Source organism: Lissotriton vulgaris, chromosome 6 (genome assembly GCF_964263255.1).
Source record: "Lissotriton vulgaris chromosome 6, aLisVul1.2, whole genome shotgun sequence".
Classification (NCBI taxonomy): Eukaryota; Metazoa; Chordata; class Amphibia; order Caudata; family Salamandridae; genus Lissotriton; species Lissotriton vulgaris.
Genome location: NC_141694.1, coordinates 1,476,374,911 through 1,476,391,554, shown reverse-complemented (window position 1 = coordinate 1,476,391,554; position 16,644 = coordinate 1,476,374,911). Strand labels below are relative to the sequence as shown.

The 16,644-nt window shown below is 47.0% G+C and overlaps 1 protein-coding gene across 2 annotated transcripts in view; it reads left to right on the top strand.

Annotated features, from left to right (window-relative positions):
* UGP2 (UDP-glucose pyrophosphorylase 2) overlaps positions 1 to 16,644 on the top strand; it is a 534,584-nt gene that overhangs the window by 51,913 nt on the left and 466,027 nt on the right. The window contains exon 1 of one of the 2 annotated variants that reach the window (XM_086927620.1): positions 731 to 823. The exons of the other annotated variant lie outside the window; for it this stretch is intronic. The gene's annotated coding sequence lies outside the window, so the exon portion shown is untranslated. Of the gene's footprint in view, positions 1 to 730; positions 824 to 16,644 lie in introns of those variants that run through there. 2 annotated transcript variants of the gene reach the window in all.

Sequence of the window (16,644 nt, the reverse complement as noted above, 5' to 3'; positions counted from 1 at the left end):
AGATGATAGGAGGAAATCATCTATATGTTACACGCAAAAAGCACCCCTGCAGCGCCATTGTAGAAAGTATAATAGTCATGTCAAAAAGCACAACGCACTAGAGAGCCGCAATATCCATAAGCAGCACTTGGCTTGTGTAATCAACCTGGCGCCCTAGGAATTATGCTGCAGGAGAGGGCCAGATTATGTAGCAAGGTTGAGTTAATTATGCGGCAAGAAAAGTCAAATTATACTCTATATAATGCGCCACAGTTTGTAATAGTATTAGATAATTATTTCGTTATTTTTAAACCTGGAAACACTGGATGAGCATTGGTTTCACCTCATTAGTACCAGTTTAACACCTAAATATAACCACAAGTACAGGGCACAAGTCCTAAAATAAGAATTGGGGGGGGGTGACGTCACAACAGGAAGTGACGTCATGAAAGACGAAAAATCAAAAATTGCCGCGGCTGCACAATTGCATAATTCCAGTGGGCCAAGCTGCAAACTTGGAAGGGTCACACTAGTGTACCTGCATTTAACAGACTGCTGAAATGCTTTGCACCCGTTGAAAAAAATACTTTTATAAATCACAGCATGTCATTTAAAGCTCGTGACGCACGGGGTTCTGTACAGCTGTAAATGTATCCTGCCCCCCCACCCCCCTCCCCCGAAAAACGAAGCCGTGTCTGACTGCCTTGCATGAGTTCTAGGCGGGTGAAGAGGAAGGTAAGTGAGGGCAGGGAGGGCTCAGATTCGCTGGGAGGCAGGGTGCCATCTGGCGTGCATAAGTGCGGCAAGGAGTGCGTTGGTGGGTTGCACGAAGAGGGCGCACCAGGTGAGCGCCTCCACCCTTTGCTTCTACATTCATTACAAATGCATATCTAATTGTAAAGACCCGGTGCTTTGAACTATGTGTCCGGTGGCGCTGCTGCCCCGTTTCACTGGTTCCTTATACAGGGAGTCGATAGCCCCTGTGCTCAGGCAGTTCGCGCTGCAGAATTGCACCCGAATAGCTGCAGCCCACAGGGCTATCCTGGAGCTATCATGAGCGGTCCCCGGCAGCCGCATTCCCTGGTTATCAAGGCGCTGGCTCCTGGCCCCCATTATTGCCCCGAGCCCCCCTGGCAGCGCTGCGTCTCGCGGCACGCCATGAGGAGACGGGGCAGGCTGCATCTCTCTCTGAATGTCACCGACTAAAAATAGTGCATGCAAAGGGCTACAGGGAATGCCTTGCGTGTCCCCTCCCTTAACTCCTCCCCGCGAGGAGGAGGGCCTGCCATTCCGCCCCGTCCTGCGTGACGCCTCCCCTTGAAAGATAGCAATAACCTTGGACCTCACTAGAAATGACCCTGCTGTAAAAGACCGCAGTACCGGAAACTACCAGTCAGAGGGTTTCTAAATCACTATCGGAAATACTCCTAATGCGTGTTTTAAATCGGGGAGACGCGGTGTTCTTGTGAATCAAGGGTACTGAATGATGTAAAGAATCCACACAGATAGATTTGTATGTATGTATGTATAGGCATTTATATAGCGCACTACTTACCCGTAGGGTCCCAAGGCGCTTCGACAGCTGCGAAACCCTTCCTGGCTTCCCTGAGAGATGGTCCCTTAATGGGTATCTCCAGGGTGAGACCAGGCATCCCCGGCGGTCTGGTGGGGCCGTTCGGGAAGATGAGGCAAGCTAATGCCCAGAGTTGCCGAGTGTGATCGCTGATCAGAGTGGGCACCGAGGCGAGAGAATTATCGAGTCCGCTGACCCTGGTCCAGAAACCTGCCGCGCCGGGAATCGAACCCTGGTCCCGGGCCGTCCTCTGCTCTCGGGTCTGCCGCCTCTAACCAGTGAGCCACACTACTTCACCTTGATTGGTGATTCAGATGGCCTGCATTAAAAATACATCGTTTAGGCAAATACAAACAAATGAGAACGGGGTGCTGTAAGCAGCCCGCCGCTATATTTTTCTCTCTCGTTGTTGTACGTTGGTGTAAACAAACAGTTGTGTGTAGCCAGGGGCAGGAATTATCCTACTATAAACAGATTGGACTCTGCCAGAGAAGGCCGAGGAGACGTATGAGTCAAAATTGAGTACCTTATTGCCCTCTCCATTTTGTGAAGGTGCAGGTGTACCCAATAAAGACAGGACACAGGTATGGGGAGGTACGCTGATTTAATCTGGTAATTATCTTAGAGAGCGCCGAGCCGATGTGCTCCGCTCTCCGTCATTCGCGCCTCTGACTCGGGATCCGCGCGCAGCCGTCAAAATGGCCGCCGGCACGCCGCGTCACCACGCGACGTGCATACACTAGAGCGCTACATTACATATCTGCATTTTTTCCAAACAATGAAACTTTTAACTTACAGTCATGTCAAAGTCTTGAAACCTGGCTGGTCTCACCGCAGTTCTTCCCCTCCGGGTCAGTCTTACCGGGGTAGGTGCGGTCTCCCTCTCGTGAGTCTCTGCACCGCCCCCTTCATTGCTCAGCGCGGCCGCGCTTTCCCCTGATCTCCTTATGTTCATTTCCTTCACCATTCCCTGGCTGCTATGGTCACCTTGCTCCTCGCCACGTTCTCTTCTCCTCACGTCCGATTCCTCATCAACTTGTTCCTGCTCTGCGTTGGGTTCCTCCACGCCTTCTAGATCCGATCCACCGTAGTACCTTGTTGCATCTCGCCATGCGGTCCTGAGACCATACATTTCCGTCGCTCAACAAGGCCACTCTGTCATACACCTCCTTGACCTGCAGTGGTTTGCTGTACTTGCTGTCCGCCTTCCTTTGCAGCGTTGCTAACTTGACTCGCACCCACTCGCCTTCTTCTAACCCAGTATCCTTAACGTTCCTGCGGTTGTTGTAGTATTTGGCATATAGTGCCTGTGTTTTTTCCAAGTTGGCTTGGACCACTGCAGGGGACCATTTACTCGTTATGGTTTTCTCTTTCCATACTCTGTTGTCCTTTGTGAAGGGTCACGGCCCCTCAATATTTGAAAGGGGCTATATCCTGTTCCTGTGGGGGGATTCTAAACGCCCACACCATATGCCATATTTCCTTCTCCCAGTCCTTGTTGCTTGATATCGCTGCTTGCACTGACCCCATCACTACTCTGTTGAAACGTTCTACCAGTCAATTTCCGGCGGGGTGGTAGATTGAAGTGTGTTTGGAGAGGATGCCATTTCTTTCCATAAAGCTGATCCACTTGTCTGAGGTACACTGGGGGCCGTTATCACTCAAGATGGATTTGGGAATGCCTTCCCTCACAAACGTGTCGGTCAAAAACCTTAAGTTCGTCTCTGTGTCCATCATCTCCTCCACCTTCATTTCGGGCCATTTCGAATATCTGTCAATGAGGACGCACACATACTTTTGGATGCCTTGTCCATCCAAGATCGGGCCCAAGATGTCTATGGACAGTTCCTCCCACGGATTCTGTGGAGGGTCGAATTTTCCCAGCGCTGGTCGTAGGGGTTTGAGTGTCTTGTCTGCTCCTTGGCACTGTAAGCAATCCCTGACGTGCCGCTCAGCCCGTAGGTCCATGCCTGGCCACCAGTAATTTTGCTTGGTTCTCAATTTCATCTTCCCTATCCCTAAATGACCTCGTGGAGTATTGTCAATACATTTGAATTATGCCTGCTGGGGGTATGACTTTCTCTACCCTGTAAACAAACACTCCTTGATCGTCCATTGACAGCTCTTCCCTGATCACGTAGTACGGTTTTAGGTTCTCATTGGTTTGTCTTTTATCTGGCCAGCCCTTTATAATGTATGTTTTCACCTCCTGCATGGTCTGGTCTTCACTGTTGGCTTCTCTCCATTCCTGATTACTGATAACTCTTTCCTGGTCCTCCATTAGGGCTACCATTTCTTCTCCACCTGACTGATCTCCTTCTCCAGGCTCCATGGCCGCTGCCCTGCTTAAGTAGTCCGCCACTCTGTTCCGACTGCCTGGGATGTATTCTACATCGTATCTAAATTCCAGTAGTTTCAGTGTCATCTTCGAAATCCTGGGAGTGGCGCTTGCATGTCCGCTGGACGTTAGTACCTTCACCAGAGGTTTGTGGTCCGTCTTTAACTGGAACCGTGTGCCCCACAGGAATTGTCTGAACCTTGTCATTGCCCATACAACTGCCAGCATCTCCTTTTCAATGACACTGTATTTCTTTTCTGTGTCGCTCAGTGTGCGGGACGCAAAACTGAGGGTTTCCATCACTCCTTGCCCTCGGTCCTGCATCAACACCGCGCCCAATCCCTTCTCGCTGGCGTCTGTTGTGAGCACTGTCCTACCCTGGGGGTCATATCCTTGCAGGGGTATGGCTCCTACTAAATCTTTCTTGATGTCCTCTAATTCTCTTTGAGCTTCCTCCCTCCAGCAAAACACCGAACTCTCTCTTGTCAGCTTTCTCATGTGATGCGTCTCTGTTGCGAAATGCTGCACAAATTTACTGTAGTATTCTGCCATTCCTAAGAATGACCTGACATCCTCCATGCTAGCGGGTGGTGGTGCTTCACAAATCGCCCTTACGTTCTCGGTTTTAGGTGTGATTCCTCGCACTCCGATTTCGTGCCCTAGGTAGGTCACTGATTCCATGCCCAAACGGCACTTTGCCCACTCCGCCGTGAGTCCTTTATCTTCCAAGACCTTCAGTACTTTGTTTAGTTTTGCATCGTGGTCTAGCTTGTCTCGCCCCATCACCAGGATGTCGTCCTGGAAGTACTGGATGCCATCCATTTTTTTAAATAGTTGATGCATACGTTTCTAAAACACAGCTGCCGCAGATGCACGTCCAAACGGCATGCGATAAACTGGTAGCACCCGAAGGGGGTAATGAATGATGTTAACTTCTTGCTCTCTGGGTGCAATGCAATTTGGTGATATGCTGAGGTCAAATCTATGGTAGAGTACCACTTGACTCCTCTCGTCTTGGCCAACATCTCTTCGATCCTTGGCAAGGGGAACTTCTCCACCACAATGTTTTTATTCAATTCGCGCAGGTCTACGCATAGCCTGACCTTCCCGCTGGGTTTCAGGACCACCACCAATGGCACCAGCCACTCAGCGCACCTGATCGGTTCGATGATCCCCCTTTCTTTCCAATTCTTGCAGTTCATCTTGCACCGCCTCTCTCACTGCCAGGGGTACATTTCTCACCTTATGAGACACCGTTATGGCTTCTTCCTTTAAGAACTATTTTGTGTGAGAATTTTTCTAGCTTTCCCACCGTGCCTCCGAATACTTTGGGGTACTCTCTCTTCCACTTGTCCAGGTCTGGCCAAACTTCAGGTTCTGTGAGCAGTATCTGCTCTTTCCCTCCTGGATCCAGTTTGATGCCCAGGTCGCCCTGGTCTAGCCATCCCAGCACAGATGGTCCTCTTTCCGATATATACAGTTTGCAGTTGGCAGTGCATCCTCTGAACTCAAACCTTAAAGGCCTGAATCCGACCATGGGTATGCGATCTCCATTATACGTGACTGGTCGGATGTCCAATTTCTCCAGGTCCGGGCCCAAGTGTGGCTTGAATCTTTCGTTCCACACCGCTCTCTGGACTATGGTGTAGGGCGAGCCAGTATCTGCCACTATACTTATCGGCACTCCTCCGATCGTCATGTCCAGTACCGGCTTTGTCAATCTTTTGTTGTCTACGCTCAACACTTGGTCGTAGATGCAGAGTACGGTGTCATCGTACTCCTCCACGTCTTCTTCTTCCCGGTCCTCTCGTTCTTGGTCGATGTACTTCACCATGCTCCTGGAGGATTTCCTGCGGCACACTTTCTCATAGTGGCCTACGATTCCACAGTACATACATTTGGCGCGAAATGCTGGACACTTCCTGTCATGTGCTTCGTGGACCCAGCTTCCGCATCTCTAACAGGCCTTCTTATTGTTCCCTGTCTGTTTCCCTGGAGGACCTGGGTTGCCTTGCCACTTGTTAGGTCCCTTCGATGAGGATCCTTTATTTCTATAGTCCTTGCGGGGCTCCTCGTCTTCTACCCTGTTCACCATGGGACTTGACCCCGTCTCTCTCTTCGCCGCCTCCACGCACCTGCGTGCCAATTATGCCCTCTTGACTATCGCCATCATCTCTTTCAGCGTGGCGTCGCCGCTGGCCCACAGCTTGTCCTGTACGGCTGTGCTCGTGGTGTGCATCACAATTTGATCCTTGATGAATTCATCTTGGAATGTGTCCTATTTGCACGTGGCCGCCAGTTTTCTTAGTGCCGCCATGTACTCTTCCACTGATTCCCCTGGTCGTTGCTTCCTTTGCAGGAAGTTGAATCTGTCTATCGATACACAGACTGCCGGCTTATAGTGTTCATTTAAGTCATCTATGGCATGGGCATACACGTCGTCATCTCTGCTCCCTCGTTGTTTGGGTACTAGATTCTTGTAGATTCTGAGCCCCTCCGGGCCTAGATTATGTAACACAATCCGCTTCTTCCTCTTGCTGGTGAACTTTTCATCATTTTCGTCTTCGAGCACTTCTATGAAGTTGTCAATATAGTCTCTCCAATCTTCCCACTTCATGAGAGGTTCCCCTGGTTTAGGTAAGAATTGCACTGGGGCTGTTGCATACGCCGCTTGTGCGCACATCTTTTCGCGCCTTTCTGTGGGTGGCGTTCCGCTGAGGCTTCTGGGACTGCCTGGCGCACTGTTTCCCTCCTGTTTCATGGTTTGTAGATGGGGGGCTCTCTGTGTCTGCCCCTTCGCTCTTTCCTGAGGTAGCCAGCGCTGATGCCCTTGGTTGTGGGGTCGTAGGTTATCTTGGGTGCCCTTGTCTTCAGCTTGCACTTTTTTTTTTCTCCCCCCAGTGCTCGTTTGGTGCCAGTGGGGCTATGGGCTCTGCCGCGCTCTCTAATGATAGCTTGTCAGCGTGTGGTTGCTTACTTGCAGGTTGACACTTAGCTGGTCGTCTCAGGTGCCTGGTTCAGCTAACCTGCCTCCTCTGTCCTGATTGTCTCTCTCTTTTGTGCTTCTTTTTCTATTGGTGTTCCTTTGTTCATGATCCCGCTCTCGTCGCCAATGTGAAGGTGCAGGTGAACCCAATAAAGACAGGACACAGGTATGGGGAGGTACGCTGATTTAATCTCGTAATTATCTTAGAGAGCGCAGAGCCGATGTGCTCCGCTTTCCGACATTTGCGCCTCTGACTCAGGATGCGCGCACAGCTGTCAAAATGGCGGCCGGCACGTCGCGTCACCACGCGACTTGCATACACTAGAGCGCTACATTACACATTTCCCCAGTCAACCCCCCTTCACCCTCCGAAATACACAACTACATCTGCCACGACTGAGGTTCGGGTTCGTCCCGACCTGCAAATACTCCATGGTCCTCACCGCTCTTGAATTGCCACTCACATAGGCACTGAGGTCCCCCTAGCCTGCACTAGTTGAGTTTTTTTTCCGTTTATGTAGTTGTGAACCTGTTATGCTGTTGCAAACTGGACCATATGATGGCAATACATTATATCCTATCGGATCGCAACAACCCCAGACCGAAGGGGGCATGCCACTTACTGAGGGCACCGGCCATGTGGGACACACACCCGCGATACCAAAGGCAATACCAAAGGGGATGATGGACTGAGCTTTTGAGCAAATCAAACACCCACCCCCAGTCAACTGATCTCTGTTTAATCCATCATCATTCTTTAGCTCACTTGACCACCCCAGTTCAGACATGGCCATATGCAAATCAGTCTGACACTGTGCCTCATGGGAACAGTCCAGCCCGAACTTCCAAGCCATGTCTTCCCTGGACCGGAAACAAGCATCCTGGGACCGGTTTCAGGTTCATAACCCTCATCAGCCAGTCCAGGGAGGACCTGGCTTGGCAGTTCGGGCTGGACTGGTTCCGTGGTTTATCAAGAACAGCGGTCCTTAGCTTATTTACGAATCAACATAATACAGTATAGGAACACAATGGAAAACTATACGAATTAAGATTTCCAAACCCAGCCGGGAAAGGAGTTTATTTTCTGGAGACAATGTCCAATCTTACAATATACACAAAATAGTTTGACACAAGCCTGTGCCGTACATAAAAAGGAAAAGAAGAATAGAGTTAGGGTGAAAGGGGTGTCTTTCAGGCAAAGGAAGAGAGCTAAGACAGGGTACTGTAAGCAGATCAAAAATTAATAACAGTATCGCCTGGAGTGAAGTATACACAATCACATTTACCAATATTATTAGTGTAACCACACTTATTAGTGTCGACGTTTCGATCCCTAAAGCTCAACTAGATAAGTGGGATCATCATCAGGACTTTTTGATAAAACATGCCTGAATGAAAAAGCCTGTTTAGGAGAAAAAGAAGAAAACAGATTTTTTCAACGACTTAAGAGAATTTTGCACATATATACCGACTTTGTAACGATTTGTCAGTGCGTGACCAAGTGCATAGTGTTTGTGCCCTAATGGAGAACATAATAACAACAGTATTGACACAATTCTCGGAATCGCGGTGCCATGCGTGAGAGATTACGTCAAGGAACTGTGTCGTGAGGGTGCTTAGTCTACCGGAGAAGGGATTTCCATTGTGAGTGATGGTGCCAGGCTTAGTGACTACGGGTGGTGTAACTAACGGGTTCCCTAAGGGTTTCTACATAAGGAATGGTTTACTCATACCTCAGTATATCGAGGTGGAAGACCTCAAAAAGAGGAGGGGGGGATGGTCCTTCTCTTCAGGTTGCAGCGTAGGTACTACAAGGGGATCAGAATATATTCAGATTTAGGTTTGTAAATCTGAAGGGACACAAAGGCGGTGGACATAGGATGAAAGTAAACCTACCACGTAGATTTTACGTCAAGGAGGTCTTTACGGGGGTCCAGAAGAGAAATGCTTAATTTAATGAATGAGTTTCAGGGTCCGTTTGAAACTGCATAGAATGGCAGCTCTGGAAACAAAAAGTGAAAATAAAATAATGAGCTCAGTGGGGTGGCGAAAGCAGGGAACCCAACTACGGTGGTAAGAAAATGAAGGACCTACCTTACTCCGCTGTTAATGGGATCGGGGAGTAGCTTGGACAATGCAGGCATCAGTGGCCATGCATGAGGTTTACCAACAATGTGGCGTTACAGACGCTAAAACGACAAGGGGATCAACTGTCAGCGCATGGCTTAGTAACGTGCCATGGGACGAGCTGGGAAAATTATCAAGGATACAAACTTACCGGGTCTCGGTGGAGACGCGTCTCACCGGGGGCTGCTCAGACAATGCCGGATGCAGTACAGCGGCTACGGAGCGCGAGCGGACTGAATGCAATCTCGCCGGTCACGTGCCTGCTAATGCGAGCGTCATAGTTGATTGTAAAGGCGGGGGCCATTTTAGAGTGGATATTGGTAGGCGCTAACGCTATCAATGTGAGGGGGTGCACGCAATTAAGAACAATAGTGATAATAATGTGGCATTCACATTATTATTATTATTATCACATTATTATCACTATTGTTCTTAATTGCGTGCACCCCCTCACATTGATAGCGTTAGCGCCTACCAATATCCACTCTAAAATGGCCCCCGCCTTTACAATCAACTATGACGCTCGCATTAGCAGGCACGTGACCGGCGAGATTGCATTCAGTCCGCTCGCGCTCCGTAGCCGCTGTACTGCATCCGGCATTGTCTGAGCAGCCCCCGGTGAGACGCGTCTCCACCGAGACCCGGTAAGTTTGTATCCTTGATAATTTTCCCAGCTCGTCCCATGGCACGTTACTAAGCCATGCGCTGACAGTTGATCCCCTTGTCGTTTTAGCGTCTGTAACGCCACATTGTTGGTAAACCTCATGCATGGCCACTGATGCCTGCATTGTCCAAGCTACTCCCCGATCCCATTAACAGCGGAGTAAGGTAGGTCCTTCATTTTCTTACCACCGTAGTTGGGTTCCCTGCTTTCGCCACCCCACTGAGCTCATTATTTTATTTTCACTTTTTGTTTCCAGAGCTGCCATTCTATGCAGTTTCAAACGGACCCTGAAACTCATTCATTAAATTAAGCATTTCTCTTCTGGACCCCCGTAAAGACCTCCTTGACGTAAAATCTACGTGGTAGGTTTACTTTCATCCTATGTCCACCGCCTTTGTGTCCCTTCAGATTTACAAACCTAAATTTGAATATATTCTGATCCCCTTGTAGTACCTACGCTGCAACCTGAAGAGAAGGACCATCCCCCCCTCCTCTTTTTGAGGTCTTCCACCTCGATATACTGAGGTATGAGTAAACCATTCCTTATGTAGAAACCCTTAGGGAACCCGTTAGTTACACCACCCGTAGTCACTAAGCCTGGCACCATCACTCACAATGGAAATCCCTTCTCTGGTAGACTAAGCACCCTCACGACACAGTTCCTTGACGTAATCTCTCACGCATGGCACCGCGATTCCGAGAATTGTGTCAATACTGTTGTTATTATGTTCTCCATTAGGGCACAAACACTATGCACTTGGTCACGCACTGACAAATCGTTACAAAGTCGGTATATATGTGCAAAATTCTCTTAAGTCGTTGAAAAAATCTGTTTTCTTCTTTTTCTCCTAAATAGGCTTTTTCATTCAGGCATGTTTTATCAAAAAGTCCTGATGATGATCCCACTTATCTAGTTGAGCTTTAGGGATCGAAACGTCGACACTAATAAGTGTGGTTACACTAATAATATTGGTAAATGTGATTGTGTATACTTCACTCCAGGCGATACTGTTATTAATTTTTGATCTGCTTACAGTACCCTGTCTTAGCTCTCTTCCTTTGCCTGAAAGACACCCCTTTCACCCTAACTCTATTCTTCTTTTCCTTTTTATGTACGGCACAGGCTTGTGTCAAACTATTTTGTGTATATTGTAAGATTGGACATTGTCTCCAGAAAATAAACTCCTTTCCCGGCTGGGTTTGGAAATCTTAATTCGTATAGTTTTCCATTGTGTTCCTATACTGTATTATGTTGATTCGTAAATAAGCTAAGGACCGCTGTTCTTGATAACTCAGTTATACCCATGGTACTTAGCTATCCGTTGGGTCCCCCTTGTATTATAAAAAGGACTGGTTCCGTGGGGCACAGGGTCCAGACTGATTTGCATATGGCTAGGTTCAAACTGGAATGGCATAGTGAGCAAAAAAACGATGGATTTAGACCTAGAACTCTGTACTGGGGTGAATGTATGACATTGTTCTGCATTCTGTCCATCAACTGTTGTTTTTGCATGTAGGACACACAAGCTGACACAACCTAATGACCCACTGAGTTAAGTGGGCGGGAATTTTTGGCCGCTGAGTTGGGCCCTTGTGTTCATGTAATGGCAGACACTTACAAATTGTATTCCTGATTAATATTGTTGCCATATGTTGCATTTTTTGTGTCCTGAGGAAAAGTGTAAGAAACTTTGTTCATACTTGAGTGAAATGTATGATTACAAAATGCCAATAAAGATATATTTAAAAAAGAAAACTAAACAGGGTGGGATGTAGAACCGTGTATGATTAGTGGATTTATGTAAAGTGATGCTTCATGGAGTAGGTATCACTGGACTGTGGCTAATCTGGAGCACCCACTAAATAGGTACAATGAAGTGTGCAATGTTTTATCATTTAGCCTTGGTGTAGGTAATGTATCATGTGGCAAATGCAAGATAAACATACTAGAGTTCCACCGTGGTCAAATCGTATTATCTTATATGGCAAGGCTCATCAAATTAATCAGTTAACCTTCTTAGTGACACAGGTACAACAAATTGAGTACTTTCATTTTATATATTTCATTTATTTTTTCTTTTTCTGTGATATATCAAAAATATTTCTTTTTTTTTTTTTTTAGAACATTTCTTCCGTGTACATCAAGTTCATTGATTATAATTCAATCATTTTAAAATACAATGAGAAATACCATGATCTTTACAATACATTAAAAGAAACCCAATTATTTTCACAATACAAAACAATAAGGCCCTGTCTCTCACACACCAACCAACAAGCACACTACTCACTCATACATCATCACATTTATTCCAATCCCAACAAAAACTATTACGGACATTACGAAAGGAGAACAGGGTACAGAGACAGTGCCCCATGCTGCTGCTCCTGATTGTTCTAGATTGGGTGCAACAGCACAGGATGTATAGCTCTGCCTCTATCTTGGCCTAGGAGAGGCCATTGCACAGCGTGTGAGACACTTGCTAGGTGAGCAGTTTAATAATTGGTTTATTGCAGCTTGCAAACTGACAGTCTCCCAGTTGCAAAGCCTTCATGACAGTGAGTGCATGCACGTGTGCTGCACCAGCAGACAAGCCGTCTTTGAAGGTGCATGGTGTGAACATATCCCTATATTTACACTGTCAGGTTTCAGTATAGTCAGTGAGAGACGTATATAAATCCAATCCATCGCTCCTGCCTGTGCGGAAGGGAGAACGGGTGAATCCTGACAGGCTCTATCTCCTACCCTTATTCTTAAGAAACCTCACCAGCACTCCCAGTGCAGAGGAGTGCCTCCCCTGTCTGGGTCCTATGCAGTCACTCAAATTATAGCCATCGGATGTCCATCCGTGCTCCGCAACCTCTTTCTGTTGTGCCCAGAGTGTCATGGCTCCCATTTCCGCTTTACAGTTCTCATCTTGCTTGCTCCTGGCACAGTGGTCTACAAAAGACACACAGATGATGGACGGAATGTAGATTAAATCAAACATTCACCCCTAGTCAATAGATCTGGGTTAAATCCATTGTTCTTTTGCTCACCATGCCACCCCAGTTTGGACCCAGCCGTATGCAAATCAGTCTTGACCATGTGCCTTATGTCCGTGCAAGACATAATGGCTGGTGGAATCCTCAGAAGACCTGACTAATTCTGGGCCTGGCTGGAATATTCACTCATACCTTTGTATGGTTGGTGATGAAGTACAACAAACTGGTCCCTTGATTTGGTGGCCTCAATGATAGCTAGTCATTCTCAGGGAAGAGACATATGGCAAATTGCAATTAATTTGAATAGCCTTTGTGGCTGTAATCTGGGTTCCCTTGACTACTGTCACTGTCAATGGATTGGTCTCAAATGGCTTCTAAAATTTCCTATCCTGGATGTAGACTTTTGCTAACACGCAGATACCCACCTGTAAAATTGTTATGGGGTTGCTCTTTTTGGTGGTCATCCAGTTATTTGCCTTTTACTCCTGCTGTTCCACTGTTTGTGAATCAGGATTGATGTAGATGTGGACCCAGGGTGGAGCTGTTAGGATGACTCCCACAATATTCCTCCCTGGGCTGCAGCCACTTGGGTTGTGGTGTTAGGGTATTTCAATTTTCCTTCACAATTGGTAGGCTGCAAAATCAACATTCTGGTGTGGCTTTAGGGTTCTGCGTTGCACTGTCTTGAAGGCATGCATGAAACATTCCGCTTCTACATTGGTTTGGAGCAACTGGGTATTGATCTAGTAACATTGTGCGCTTAGAGAGGTGGCCTGTTTGTCTACTTCAGAGGGTGGGTCAAGTGAAGCCAGGATTTTGTCTATTTTGGACATGACCACCTCTGCCTGCATGGTGGCCAGTAACTAGATTTTTGGGCAGCGGGAGTTTTCATACATGACCCTCAATCTGAGGAGAAGCAGAAGGTTGCACTGATGTGGTTCATATGGTAGCTTATTTGTGGGTTCAGTGGTGAATTGTGCCCAGGAGTGAGGCAGTGGCCTGGCACGTGATCTACATCCATTTGATCCGTTACTTTGAAGCACACTATTTGCCTTAGTCTTTCCTTGTTTCACTACACTTTTATGCCACTGTGTAGGAACTGGACAGCCCTTGTTGTAGGGTTTGCAGGTAGGACAAAGCCGCACCCGCTCAAGATCAAGATGTTGGGTGATGAAGATATCCGTTATCAGACATTCAAAAAGTTAACCAGTGCTTAATTTAGGGCTGGCATACACTTTTTAAACTAACGTTTCAACCAATAAGATAATTGAAAATTGCCTAACCCCCTTCCGGACTGCCTATTCCTCACTTTATGGAAATGCCCAATGCCATCAAATTCAAATTCTTCTTTGTTGCAAATGTACTGAACCTCTAACACCACACCAGTAACACTAGAACTGCTTCATCTCTTAAGCCCACAACTTCCAGTAGAAACCCACAAAGGTCATCCTTCAAAGCGCTGTCGCTTGCAGACCTACTTCGCTCCCTCCATCACTTGTGCAGATTCTTACTTTTCTCCTTCATCAAACCTCTCTGGGAATACTCTTGTTCCCCACTCCCAGTAGTCTGTGCCTCCCTCACTCAAGGCATCTTGCCAGAAACACTGAAGACCCTGATGACCATGCTAACTACCGACCTATTATTCACCCTCCATTCATCAGCAAGATCTTTGAAAAAGCAGTCTATATTGAAATCCAAGATCACATTAATAATAACCATCTACTAGAGTGGTATTAGATCATGCTGAGGCACGGAGGCTGCTACCTTGCACATTGTAGAGCATGCCCCCCTGACCACAGGTGAAGATGACCCCTGCCTCAGAATATTGTTGTACATCTCAGTTGTCTTTGACACTGTTGATCACCCCACCCTCATAAGCACCCAGGAGTTTCAAGTAGGATTCATTGACTGTGTCCTTCATTGCTTCGCCTCGTACCTTTTCAACTGACACCAGTTTGTTCACATGGGCACCTCTAGGTCCCATAAACTCCCCGTCACCTGTGGAGTCCCTAAGCATTCCATACTGTCACCTGCTATCTTCATCATCCACAGAAGCCACTTGGTGCTCTCCTCACAGATAACAGCCTCAAGATGCTTTGGAAATACCAAATCGATACACCATAAAAGGGCTTTTCTGGAGCTGTCTGGGTATACCTGTATTGCCAGCTTAAGGACCAAATCCTGGAAGGTCTAATCAATGACTTCCTAGAAACTGGTACATTGGGGCAGGGTGGCACTTGCAACCCTCCCAATAGGTTCCTCTCTCCTGCGCCTCTTCTTTTTCCTTCCTAGTAGCAGGTCAGGTGAGCCCTAACATGCAGTCAGCTAGGGTGTTTGCCCAGGGCAATATTCCAAACAGAACAGGTAGTCTTCATTTTGAAATGTGGATTGGTGAGTGTGGAGCTCATTGAAACAGGGGTGACAGTTGCTTGTGGCCCATTATTACCTGCAATGTATAGCAATAGAGGTAGATGTGGAAATTAAAGGATGAAAAATGAATCATTATGGCCTCCTTTTGAGTCGAATCACGCATGTTCTTTCTACCTGTAAGGGCAGTGCTGACAAATAAGATATTTGTTATGTTATGTTATCTGAGTTTATGTAGCGCACAGCTGCCTCAGCAAAGAGGCGTCCCAGCGCTGCCAGCGGCAGAAATAACCAAGGGGCACGGAACCAAACAGGTAGGCACCAAAACATACAACAAGGCGATAGAAGGCTAAGCAGAGGGGAAGAGAAAAGTTTTAATTTAACCTTGTCATTGCCTCCTAAAACAAAACTGGCCCCAGAGTACACCAGCTTACAATCACAAGGATTTCTGTGGATCACATAGGCCATTGTTTCTCAGTACATGGCGTTTTGTAGGACGAAGCCTATCAGACAGCTGCGCTGTCTGGTTTTCTTAAGTCATCTTGGGGACCGTAAGAAAGTTAACCTAGAACTGCATTCCGCCCATTACTTACCATTTGGCTTTTCTGGTTTGTAACTCAAATTTTCTTGCTTTCTATTTGTTGGATTTATTTGCTTTATGCTGTCCAGCTCGAGTTTGTTCCTACTGTTGCCCAAACCTTGTTTACTGTATTCTTCCACAAACTCACTTTCTGTAAACAGGCCTTTAAATCTTGGTTTTGTCTTGACTCATTTGCTGTGCATTCAAAGACAGAGGTCAAATGCCAGGATGTATCCTCCAGGGAGCTTGGTGTTTGTTTGTTCTCTAACATCAAAGTGAGAGGATTTATGTGACAATTATGCTGCCAGCGGGGTCTGTTTTAGAAAGGCTGTACAGATGTTATTTTTTTATAGCATACAATAAAATGTAAATGAAATCAATCCATTTGGTGGTGACATTTCTACACATTATCGTTTGTGTGCTGTATATTTGTTTCAGTAAAACTATGTGAGTGCAAATGTAATGTTCATTTCAATTGAAGTGTTGTCTGTAATGGCAGTAAACTAACATACCATGCGTACTCCACATTACCCTACTGCACTCTACACCACGCCACTGCACTCAACTCTGCACTACTCCACACTACACTCCACCACTCCACACTGTCAATGCATTCTTTCCTGCACCACACCACTCCTACACAGCACCACTCTAATCTATGCCAATGCACTCTACCCAACACTACTCTATGTACTACTGCCCTCTTCGCCACTGCACTCTACACTACTCTGTACCAGTCCACTCTGTGCCACCCTACTCTGCAACACTGTACTCTATGCCACTGTGCTTTATACTAATGCACTCTACACCAATCTGCTCTGCAGCAAATCAGTAAACCAATATACTCTACACCACTGCACTCTCTGCCACTCCATTCTACTCAGCGTCACTACACACCACTCTATTCTATTCTACTCTGCACCACTGCACTCCACTCTGCACCACTGCTCTCTATGCTACTCTACTCCGCACAGCTCAACTGTACGCCACTGTCCTATACTTCTGCACTCTACGCCAATCCACTCTAAGCCACTCTAATCTAATT